The sequence below is a fragment of the Salmo trutta genome, chromosome 12 (genome assembly GCF_901001165.1).
Source record: "Salmo trutta chromosome 12, fSalTru1.1, whole genome shotgun sequence".
In the NCBI taxonomy this organism is placed as follows: Eukaryota; Metazoa; Chordata; class Actinopteri; order Salmoniformes; family Salmonidae; genus Salmo; species Salmo trutta.
In genome coordinates, this window is record NC_042968.1 from 37368832 (window position 1) to 37380829 (window position 11998).

Below are 11998 nucleotides of genomic sequence, written 5' to 3' on the forward strand. Positions count from 1 at the left end.
TGAAGGATTGTTGGTGATCACGGAGCTGAAGGATTGTTGGTGATCACGGAGTTGAAGGATTGTTGGTGATCACGGAGCTGAAGGATTGTTGGTGATCACGGAGCTGAAGGATTGTTGGTGATCACAGAGTTGAAGGATTGTTGGTGATCACGGAGTTGAAGGATTGTTGGTGATCACGGAGCTGAAGGATTGTTGGTGATCACGGAGTTGAAGGATTGTTGGTGATCACGGAGTTGAAGGATTGTTGGTGATCACGGAGCTGAAGGATTGTTGGTGATCACGGAGTTGAAGGATTGTTGGTGATCACGGAGCTGAAGGATTGTTGGTGATCAAGGAGTTGAAGGATTGTTGGTGATCACGGAGCTGAAGGATTGTTGGTGATCACGGAGTTGAAGGATTGTTGGTGATCACGGAGCTGAAGGATTGTTGGTGATCACGGAGCTGAAGGATTGTTGGTGATCACGGAGCTGAAGGATGTTGAATTGCACTGAGGGCGGAGGAAGCATCGATGGTATTATGGAGGAGGGTCATGCATTAAATTACATGATTATCTGTTGGAAAATCATGTCCCGTCGAAGTGGAAATATTTCCCCTTTTTAAATAAATATTGAAAGTATTGTTATTTCACTAACATGGTTAATGTGTAAAATCGATATATTGTTTTACAGTAACCTACTTATTGTTCTACAAGTTCAGGGCTTCGTGAAGGTATCACCTCTGTCATGCCTTGACTTTCAAAGAGGATATACAATAACATTTTGGAATTGTTTGTGAAGAGCAATGTATATATAGCAACCTGAAAATGATCACTTTCCCTTTTACATTAGTCGTTTTATAAAGTGATCCTAAAACGTTTTTTTCTTCTTCTTTATGTGCACATGTTGATAAGTTTACAATCTTCACTGGCAGAGACGCAGAGTTAATGTATTATTGGTCCATAACCCGTAATATGCCCCCAGTTTCCCCCTTCAGAAAGGCAGGCTAAAAGCCTGCAGACACATGTCACAACCTCTGTCGTTTGTGTCAATTTGAACAGGAGGTCTTAGAGTAAATGGACAACAGCACTGCCACGCGTCTCTCAGGAAGAGTCCGGTGCGGCGCAGGGACTGGGCGGTCAGAACGACCGGTGTTCGGCCCTTTATTTGGAGTAACCACCATTAAGAGGTCGCGAAACCGTGCAACGCATCAGGGTTCTTGACATCCGTGCTGGAAACCGCACGGCTTGGCCCCGCTTATCAGGCTGTCAATAAAACGAGACGGGATGCTGTGGCTCGACCAGGTGCTCCCGTTCCCTGCCCACACGGCCCCGCTCTCCAGAAGCTGATCAGGCGTGAACGCAAATCTGTCCAGCCGGTCTTCCCTCTACCACCGCCACCCCGCTTCATAATACATACAGTACAACAGCACACACGGACAGCCACACCAGCCGCTCTCTCTCTCTCTCTCTCTCTCTCTCTCTCTCTCTCTCTCTCACTCTCTCTCTCTATCTCTCTCTCTCTCTCTCTCTCTCTCTCGCTCTCTCTCACTCTCTCTCTCTCTCTCTCTCTCGCTCTCTCTCTCTCTCTCTCTCTCTCTCTCTCTCTCTCTCTCTCTCTCTCTCTCATAGGAAAGGTTGAGATGGCCCAACATTTTTTTTTATTGTGGATATTTTATTAATAATAAGCCTAATTTGATGTTAGAATTGTCTGCAAAAAATATTTCAGGCAGCAAATACTTTTTGAAAATATGTGTGTTGTTACAGTGTAAATACTGTAAAGTTATAGTACATTATTCATGTGGCAATAAAAGCGACAAAAACAATAGCATCATAACAGTAGCAACAATAATAACCTAATTATTACAATGTAGTATAGGCCTAGTTACATGATTTTATATAGGCCTAATATTTGTACTTTTGATTGTGAATAACGAAGAGACAGAAATGCAAGGAATTCGATGGAGAGTTTGGGTCCAATTGAAACACGAGCTATCCAGGGAATGACAATCTCTTGTTCGCTCAGACTGATAACATGTAAAACAAATCCCGTAATGTTCAGCCTCCCCTCTCCAGCCATGCAGAACATTATGCTGCTAAATACGCGTCACGAGCCGCCTGTTTACTGCCGCCGTTGCACACAGAGATAAAGGTCCTAACGAAAAGCGGAGAGATACAGGGAGAAAGTTTAAGACTTCTGAATGGAGGAGGATTTTCACGTCTTGGTTTGGATTGATTGCAATGGCAGCAAGGTACGTCTGAACACCAACGAGATGGTGTGGCGCGTTCACATCTGTTTAGTGTGTTCTGTATTGTGACATTATAGTATTGAAGTTATTTGTATGGTTTATTATTTTTATTGAATAGATAGCTAAACGAACATCAACAAACAAGACAGTAAAATGAGATAAACGGCGCGTCATGAGAGTGCTCAACTCATGCTGCTGAAGAGAACGGAAAGCTACATGTTTTTAACTGTGACATCCAATACATGCTTTAAGTTCAACGACGTTTTCACAACTCGGAATGAATAAGAGATCAATTAGGTCATCTATTTAGGCCTGTCTTATCATGTTTTCCATCTCATTTAGGCGACACCATTAGGCCACAACATTACGACTTAATATGCACAAAATGCAATCCGTATGAATGTATTGGCATTGAGCATGTATAAGTATGAATGTATTCACATTGAGCATGTGTAAGTATGAATGTATTCACATTGTGCATGTATAAGTATGAATGTATTCACATTGAGCATGTATAAGTATGAATGTATTCACATTGAGCATGTATAAGTATGAATGTATTCACATTGAGCATGTGTAAGTATGAATGTATTCACATTGAGCATGTATAAGTATGAATGTATTCACATTGAGCATGTATAAGTATGAATGTATTCACATTGATTATGTATAAGTATGAATGTATTCACATTGAGCATGTATAAGTATGAGTGTATTCACATTGAGCATGTATAAGTATGAATGTATTCGCATTGAGCATGTATAAGTATGAATGTATTCGCATTGAGCATGTATAACTATGAATGTATTCGCATTGAGCATGTATAAGTATGAATGTATTCGCATTGAGCATGTATAAATATGAATGTATTCGCATTGAGCATGTATAAGTATGAATGTATTCGCATTGAGCATGTATAAGTATGAATGTATTCACATTGTGCATGTATAAGTATGAATACATTTACATTGAGCATGTGTAAGTATGAATGTATTCACATTGAGCATGTATAAGTATGAATGTATTCGCATTGAACATGTGTAAGTATGAATGTATTCACATTGTGCATGTATAAGTATGAATGTATTCACATTGAGCATGTATAAGTATGACTGTATTCACATTGAGCATGTATAAGCCTACATAGGCCTATTAAGAGAACTGTTCACACCAATTAGTTAATTAATGTGCCCCATATGTGTAATCAATCCCCTGTTCCCCTCTCATCTCTATTTCCCCTCTCTCCCTCTCCACTGCTCCTCTCTATTCCTCCTCTCTCCCTCTCCACTGCTCCTCTCTATTCCCTCTCTCCCTCTCCACTGCTCCTCTCTATTCCCCCTCTCTCCCTCTCCACTGCTCCTCTCTATTCCCCCTCTCTCCCTCTCCACTGCTCCTCTCTATTCCCTCTCTCCCTCTCCACTGCTCCTCTCTAACCCCCCTCTCTCCCTCTCCACTGCTCCTCTCTATCCCCATATCTCCCTCTCTACTGCTCCTCTCTAATCCCCCCTCTCTCCCTCTCCACTGCTCCTCTGTATTCCTCCTCTCTCCCTCTCCACTGCTCCTCTCTATTCCCTCTTTCCCTCTCCACTGCTCCTCTCTATTCCCCCTCTCTCCCTCTCCACTGCTCCTCTCTATTCCCTCTCTCCCTCTCCACTGCTCCTCTCTAATCCCCCTCTCTCCCTCTCCACTGCTCCTCTCTATCCCCATATCTCCCTCTCTACTGCTCCTCTCTAATCCCCCCTCTCTCCCTCTCCACTGCTCCTCTCTATTCCCCCTCTCTCCCTCTCCACTGCTCCTCTCTATTCCTCCTCTCTCCCTCTCCACTGCTCCTCTCTATTCCCCCTCTCTCCCTCTCCACTGCTCCTCTCTATTCCCCTTCTCTCCCTCTCCACTGCTCCTCTCTATTCCCCCTCTCTCCCTCTCCACTGCTCCTCTCTAATCACTCATATCTCCCTCTCCACTGCTCCTCTCTGTCCCTCCTTTTCTGCTTCTCTGTCTCACTCACTCCCCCATTTCTATTTTTCTCTCTCCCCTTTCTCTCTCTCCCTCCATTTCTCTCTACTCTCTCTCTCTCTCTCTCTCTCTCTCTCTCTCTCTCAATCTCACCCCCATCTCTCTCTCTCTATCTCCCCATCTTTCTCTCCTCTCTTGCTCTCTCTCCCCCTCTCTCTATCTCGCTCCCCCCTCTCTCCATATCCCTCTCTCTCTAGCTCTCCCCTCCCTCTCTCTCTATCCTGTGTGAAATGTTTTAATAAGCCCCAGTCTCTGTGTTGAGGGTTTGATTTGTTTTCTCCCAGCTCCCTGGCCCTGGATCGAGGCATTATCCGAATTCCCCCGGGGTGATTGGATGCATTTTGTCCGGAGTAGACAGCCACGTCCTGGATGTTAGGAATTCACTTTGGCTCAACGTGACAAGGCTGACTTCGATCTACAATTGCATCTGAAAGCGCAGCTAGCTGAAAACTCCTCCGCCATTAAGCGCTGCTCTTCCCTATATAACAACATCCACCATTTGCACACAAATGCTCACACCTCACATCTCTGCTATATACAAATGAAAGGCCCACGTCTGTACAGTGGACGCTGTAATTGTGGTGGCGCTATCGGTCAGTCAGTCTAGCCTTTCACAGAGTCGAGAGGGAAAGTACTAACGAGGGGATTTGCTCTAAATCTCTGACCCTTGAAATTAGATTAAAGATTGACAGTGGCTTGCATAAAAAAACTCGAGATTGACACCTGCCAAGCAGGCTCTCCCGTGATTGATTCTGATGCCTGATGCTGGCAACAATAATGCTGTGGCTCGTGAGGGGCTGAGCTGGCGCACTTCTCACTCACTAGCCAGGAGTGGCTGAAGTCAGTGTCCGTGTCGCACTGTGAGCTGACAGGGGAAAATGGGAGCTAACGAGGTTGTCAGATGTCCTGACAAGACAAATGAGAGCTCGTCACACCCTGCGCTTTAATAACGTTTAATGGAACCGTATTGCACCGTTCAAAATACAAACGTGTTGGGGCGCCTGAAACCCACAACGTAGCAGTTAATTACGCACGGCAAAATACTGTACATTACACGTCTGTTAATAAAATGATGTTGGCCTGGATTCAGCGCCACAAAGGAGGCCCTTATCCAACATACATATGTTTAAACAATGTATCTATACGTTTCAGCCCCAATGTCCACCTTGTGTTATTTAAGAGATGTTCAGTTATTTCAATACATCTTAATCCAAGGCCTTGTCATAAAACAACAACCCACAGTGGGGGGTCCAAGGACCAACACCAGGGTTTCTCACAGAGCAGCTGAGGAAGTGGGGGGTACAAGGAGCAACACCAGGGTTTCTCACAGAGCAGCTGAGGAAGTGGGGGGTCCAAGGAGCAACACCAGGGTTTCTCACAGAGCAGCTGAGGAAGTGGGGGGTCCAAGGAGCAACACCAGGGTTTCTCACAGAGCAGCTGAGGAAGTGGGGGGTCCAAGGACCAACACCAGGGTTTCTCACAGAGCAGCTGAGGAAGTGGGGGGTCCAAGGAGCAACACCAGGGTTTCTCACAGAGCAGCTGAGGAAGTGGGGGGTCCAAGGAGCAACACCAGGGTTTCTCACAGAGCAGCTGAGGAAGTGGGGGGTCCAAGGAGCAACACCAGGGTTTCTCACAGAGCAGCTGAGGAAGTGGGGGGTCCAAGGACCAACACCAGGGTTTCTCACAGAGCAGATGAGGAAGTGGGGGGTCCAAGGAGCAACACCAGGGTTTCTCACAGAGCAGCTGAGGAAGTGGGGGGTCCAAGGAGCAACACCAGGGTTTCTCACAGAGCAGATGAGGAAGTGGGGGGTCCAAGGAGCAACACCAGGGTTTCTCACAGAGCAGATGAGGAAGTGGGGGGTCCAAGGAGCAACACCAGGGTTTCTCACAGAGCAGCTGAGGAAGTGGGGGGTCCAAGGAGCAACACCAGGGTTTCTCACAGAGCAGCTGAGGAAGTGGGGGGTCCAAGGAGCAACACCAGGGTTTCTCACAGAGCAGATGAGGAAGTGGGGGGTCCAAGGAGCAACACCAGGGTTTCTCACAGAGCAGCTGAGGATGCACACATTGATGTAATATATAGACATATAGACTATTCTAGACGAATAGAGAGTAAGGAGCGTTAAATGGCCCATCCATACTGCTTATTCTCTCACCGAATGCTGAGAGCTCCTTCCTGTCACATGTCTGTGAAGCTGAGAGGATGCCCTGAAGACCAGATGTATTGGCTGTCTTATCATCTGAGGACCCCCTGCAGTGTGAACGGTCCCCAACCTCTCACCTAAATGCCCCAGTTTCCTCCATATTCATAGTTTGAGCACAAGACTGAATGGAACATGAAAGGTACGAACACATGTTCTTCAAATGTGAAGGTTTTGATCATTTCGTAGAAAACGTTCAATATCGACGTAATTATCAGACTTCCGCTTCCCTTGCCACCTCCCCTTGCACGTTGCATTGTATAACAGAAATCCCCGTTGTATACACTGACGTAGACACAGAAGCACACGCATGGACACATGTATCCTCAAATACACACCCATGCATACCCCGACAATTAGGCAGCTAACACCCAGTTAGGCCTACTGTAAACTGGTGTGTGTCGGGGTGGGAGGATGGCAATTACGGCAGATATAGTTTAACTCTAATCTAGCGCGGTATCTTGATTTACTGTGGCTCACTTCTGTTCTGGAGGAGCGGGCGAAACGAGGGGGTGGGGGGTAAAAATAGACATACTTTCAGTAATGAAATCACCTGCCCTTTGGTTCCTCTCACAGCCAGCACCTCCCTGTCTGCCTGTGTCACTGCAGTGCACGCAGCAAACCACAGCACCTGGCGCATAGGAGATTTAGCCTGGATATGGATCCGACTGGACTCGTTGCAGGACGCAGTCAGAGGAAGGTAATTACACTTGCAGTGTGTTGGTACCTCAGGGACTAAATAAGGCCAAGTTCACCCACAATGGTGTGTGTGTGTGTGTGTGTGTGTGTGTGCGTGCGTGCTTGTGTGCGTGTGTGCAGCAGGTAGCATAGCGGTTAAGAACGTTGGGCCAGTAACCGAAAGGTCGCTGGTTTGATTCCAAAGCCAACTAGGTGAAAAATCTGTCCATGTGCCCTTGAGCAAGGCACTTAAACCTAATTACTCCTGTAAGTCGCTCTAGATAAGTGTCTTCTAAATGATTCAAATGTAAAGAAGGTGTGTTGAGGGGGAAGGTTTTTGCATGTTTAGATTTGTTATGTATACAGATGTAGGATCTTCGTTTAATTACCCCGTTGCTGGAAATGTAAAACTGGTACTGTATTTGAGGTTTAAAAAGGCTCCTGAAGTTTGTCATTTCTAAATACGAAACGTGTATTAACCCCTTCAAAATTACCATGAATTATAATCCACATAATAATTCATCTTTCTGCTGTAGCAAACAGGCTCAAATGAAGTTCCTACATCTGTATGGCGCCAGGGCCTCTCCTGAAGACAGAGCAGGAGAGTGAAAGGGCAAGGAGAGAGAGAGAGAGAGAGAGCGAGAGAGAGAGAGAGAGAGCGCATAGGGACCATCAATAAACAATTCATGAAACGTGGCAAAACAGAGCCGTCACAGAAATGTGCGCATTTTAAAAATGAAACGCGTGTATGGCGTAGGTCATTAAGCTTTGCGCTACGTAGTCTACAGTAGCTCCGAGCGAACCGGAGACGGACCATAAAACACCGAAAGTGACAAACTCAACGCGGATCTCCGTGATATTTTTAAATGGCTACAAACAACAGTGGCGCTGCTTGTGAATCCACACAGATAACTGGGCTATGTAAAACAAAGCACACTAAATCAGACAATAACGACGACAAACCGTCTGGAAAATGGACTCAGAGAGGCAAGAAAGCATTTCTTCCTCCCTCTTTCAGTCCAACGCAGTCTCACAATCAATTCGTTGCTGTAATGAATTATGTGCATATATGCACGAATTGATTGTGAGACTGCGTTGTTCATTCTGCATGACACATTTTATTCTGGAGTAAATATTCTGAGGATAATTGAACTGATTTTGATTTGTAAATTCCTCATTTATGAATATGAAAGTGCGACGAGGAGAGCAGAAATAGTTCCGCACGTGCGCCATCCTGTAATGACTTTGACCAGTGGCGAGATACTATGCATCATGTGTGGAATTTGAACTTGCTAATATGCTATTTTCTAGAATAGACTGTAACACCATGCATTATTGATGTGGCTTTTTCACATGTCACAAATGTGCGGTGAGACTTCTAGGATGGATACTGGAGAGCTGGGCCTGTCACAGTTCATTACATGAAAACGCCATATATATATATATATATCTATATATATATTATTCTATAGAATAAATGGGCCTATGAATCAATCTCATAACCTTTCAATATTTCATATGAATTTCATTCTTTTTAATAACTTCGATGTAAAAAAAAAATCGAATTATTAAAGAAGTCGTTGAGAAATGAGGGAAGAAAGCTATAGCCCTTTAACATTTTACAAGTCCTTCCCCCATGCGGCTAGTTGTATGTTTGTGTAAATGTGTTCTCCTTTCCTCTACTTTATGGAAAAAACATTTGACCTATTTCAGGTCAGCTGTTCATTATTGATTTTATGCAACTCTCTTATTGTTGTATTAGTACAGCTTTATGCATAGGCCTATGTTTTCCCCCAGCAAAGCAATAACGTTTATTTGACAACCTGTACATACAATCCTTTATACTCCTTTCAAATCTATAAGAAGCTATAAGAATCAGAAATGAGTGTTAATCAGACGCGTAATTACAGGCATCTTTCAGCGCGCTGCTCTGATATCAACGGGTAGGTTGCATGAGCAGCATTGCAAAGCCAAGGCAGCGGCAGATAAAGTCCTCCAAACGTTTATTGGTGTTTGAAAGCCATCTGGTAACAGGCTTGTCTTAGATCTGTCTCCTTAATCAGGGTTTTAATTAAAGGTGCTTCAAGGCCACGGAGAACATGAAGAGCCGTAATTAATACTAGCCTACACCGGACCCCAGAACAGATGCAGCGGTCCTTCTTCTGAGAGAAAATCCCATGGAAATCATGTCCAAAAGTTTGTGTGTAGGCTGGGCTATAGAGGTTAATCCGTCGTCTTGAGAATAGGAGCACATTTCCCATTCGGTGCGGGGAGTCGCGGCGGTCGGGAATTCACTTCCCTGTCTTGCATGTTTTCATATTTCTTTGACATCTATTGATTTGAGGACAGCTGTACGGCTTTGTCGCAGGAGAGAGCCCCGGTCACAATGCATTAGCGTGATGCGTGAGCACAAGCCCAACATCTGAGGAGCCAAACAGGCTCAGGAAACGCCTGACAAGCGGCACTTACAACGTGATCATTATGGAAAACACACGTTTTATTAGGCCTAAGGAATGACTCATCTTAATCAATGTAAATCTGTTGGAAACACGAGGTTGTGTTACTTTATAACTTCCTAAAAGCATTAGCATTTATTAACAGGAACTAGCCTATCTCTTTTTGACCTAATGAGATAGGTCTATCATAAAATATGAATGTACATTTAAAACATCAGGTATTCGTTAATACATGAAAATCTATCTTAAGTCTATAGTCAGTAGTCTATAATACAATCGCATGACACACAGTACATACTTGTATAACCTTTATAATGTTATAATTTGCCAGCCAATTCAATCAACCTCCAATTGTAGGCCTATATCGTCTATGTCTATATGTGTATGTGTGTATGTCTATAACATCATTTGGAGAAAATTCTTGTTAAAATGCTAAGAATTATTTTAATGCAAATATATTGGGTCATTTAAATTCTGACACACACACACACACACACACACACACACACACACACACACACACACACACACACACACACACACACACACACACACACACACACACACACACACACACACACAGTAAGTAATATGCCTAAACACAGATTTTATGGTCTCAAACCATGGAGCGTTCTCTGTGTGTGTAATTGGCCACGTGCTCAGATGCCCTGAGTTCAGCGTTGGCATCAGTTTAGTATCGTGGAGGGAAACAAATATTCCAAATCATTTAAATAAAGAATGATTGGGTTGATTAAGGGTACTGGGTCTCGTTTGCTGCTCCAACGGTGATGACTAAAACCTGCATTTTAATAAAATAAAAAATATATATTTCTGAACCAGGCCTACTGCACCAGGTTACAACTATATAGCACAGTGCAGCTGCTGATGACCAGCAGTCTTATTCATCATCATCATCATCATCCTCACCATCTTCATCATCTTCATCATCACCATCTTCATCATCACCATTATCAACATCATACACATTTAATTTATGCGAATCACATGAGATATTGTTTGGGCTGGGGATTTACCAATCCCCCTAATAATACAGGAGAATGGTGTTGAAAAAGTTTACATCGTAGGCTGGCCCCATCTCAGATTGTTCTGGTCAGAGGAACAGATGGACCAATCCCCCGCAATCCTCCGCACATTGTCCTCCTGTCTGCCTACTCCGACTCCTAGTAAAGTACTGCGTTCAGTGGCATTTCAGCTTATCCGACCCCGACGCCCCATTGTTGCGTTTTTAACAAATCACCTCCTCACTCTTCCCCTTCACAATGAATCAAGATTTACAAAATGGGAGATCTCCTCCCTTGGCAGGGAAAAGTCCATTCCGGGCTTTGAGGCGGTGATTTACGCGCAGCCGAGCCCTCGCCTTTCCCCAACCCTTGACGGCTGCTCCGGGGCATCCACTGAGACCACCACTCCGGGGGCGAGGCCGGGGCTCCATGGAATCCGCGGCTGTAATTTGTTACTCGGCTGCAGACTATGGAGAGTCACGCCACGCTGGAGATGTTGTAGTGCGCTTCCCAAAACCCATGGAAGTTGGACACACACACACACACACGCACACGCACACGCACACGCACACGCACACACACACACACACACACACACACACACACACACACACACACACACACACACACACACACACACACACACACACACACACACACACACACACACACAGTGACCCAACAGTAATGATATGAATCCCCCTGGCCTCAGACTAACTTTTGGCCTAGTTTGATCCTCCTGAGAGTTCCGTGTCCTCCTCCCCCGGGAGACCTTTCCCTCCCTCTATACATATGTAAAGGAGACAAATAAAAAGGGCTGAAGAAAAGGTGCAGAGCTAGTAAATCTTAAACAGACAATTGCCACCACTTGTGATTCCTTAATGCAGCTCAAATATGCTAGTTTACCAATGTGGTCTCCGGTCAACGCTGTTGGAAGATACATAGCTTCATGTGTAACAACTGTTTGCTGTTTAGTAAACTGCACGGTTAAACCACATCTTAGCTAGGCCTACTTAATGTGCTCAAAGCAGTGTTAATTCTCTCACAATCTGATCCCAGTACAGTAATATAACTCAATAACGTGGCGTCTTTTTCTCCAGAGGTGGCTTTGAGTATAGTAAAGCATAATAATTGTAACTTTACGCATGCCTTCTATGAAAAAGTGCAGGCAAGAAAAGACAGTAAATATTGTGATTTGAGAACTAAGGTGATCTCACTAAGTGTTAAATTGTTAATAATGAAATATGATCGTTGTTTATTGTAGATGATATGCAGTCGGCCTGGGAAGGCAGACTAGTTGGACACTGCACCGTGCAGAAGAAACTCAGCCCTGGGATGTAACTTCCTCTTCGTTCTGCTTGTGGAGCGTGGCTGCCCCCTAGCGCTGAAATAGAGTCATAAGCGTTC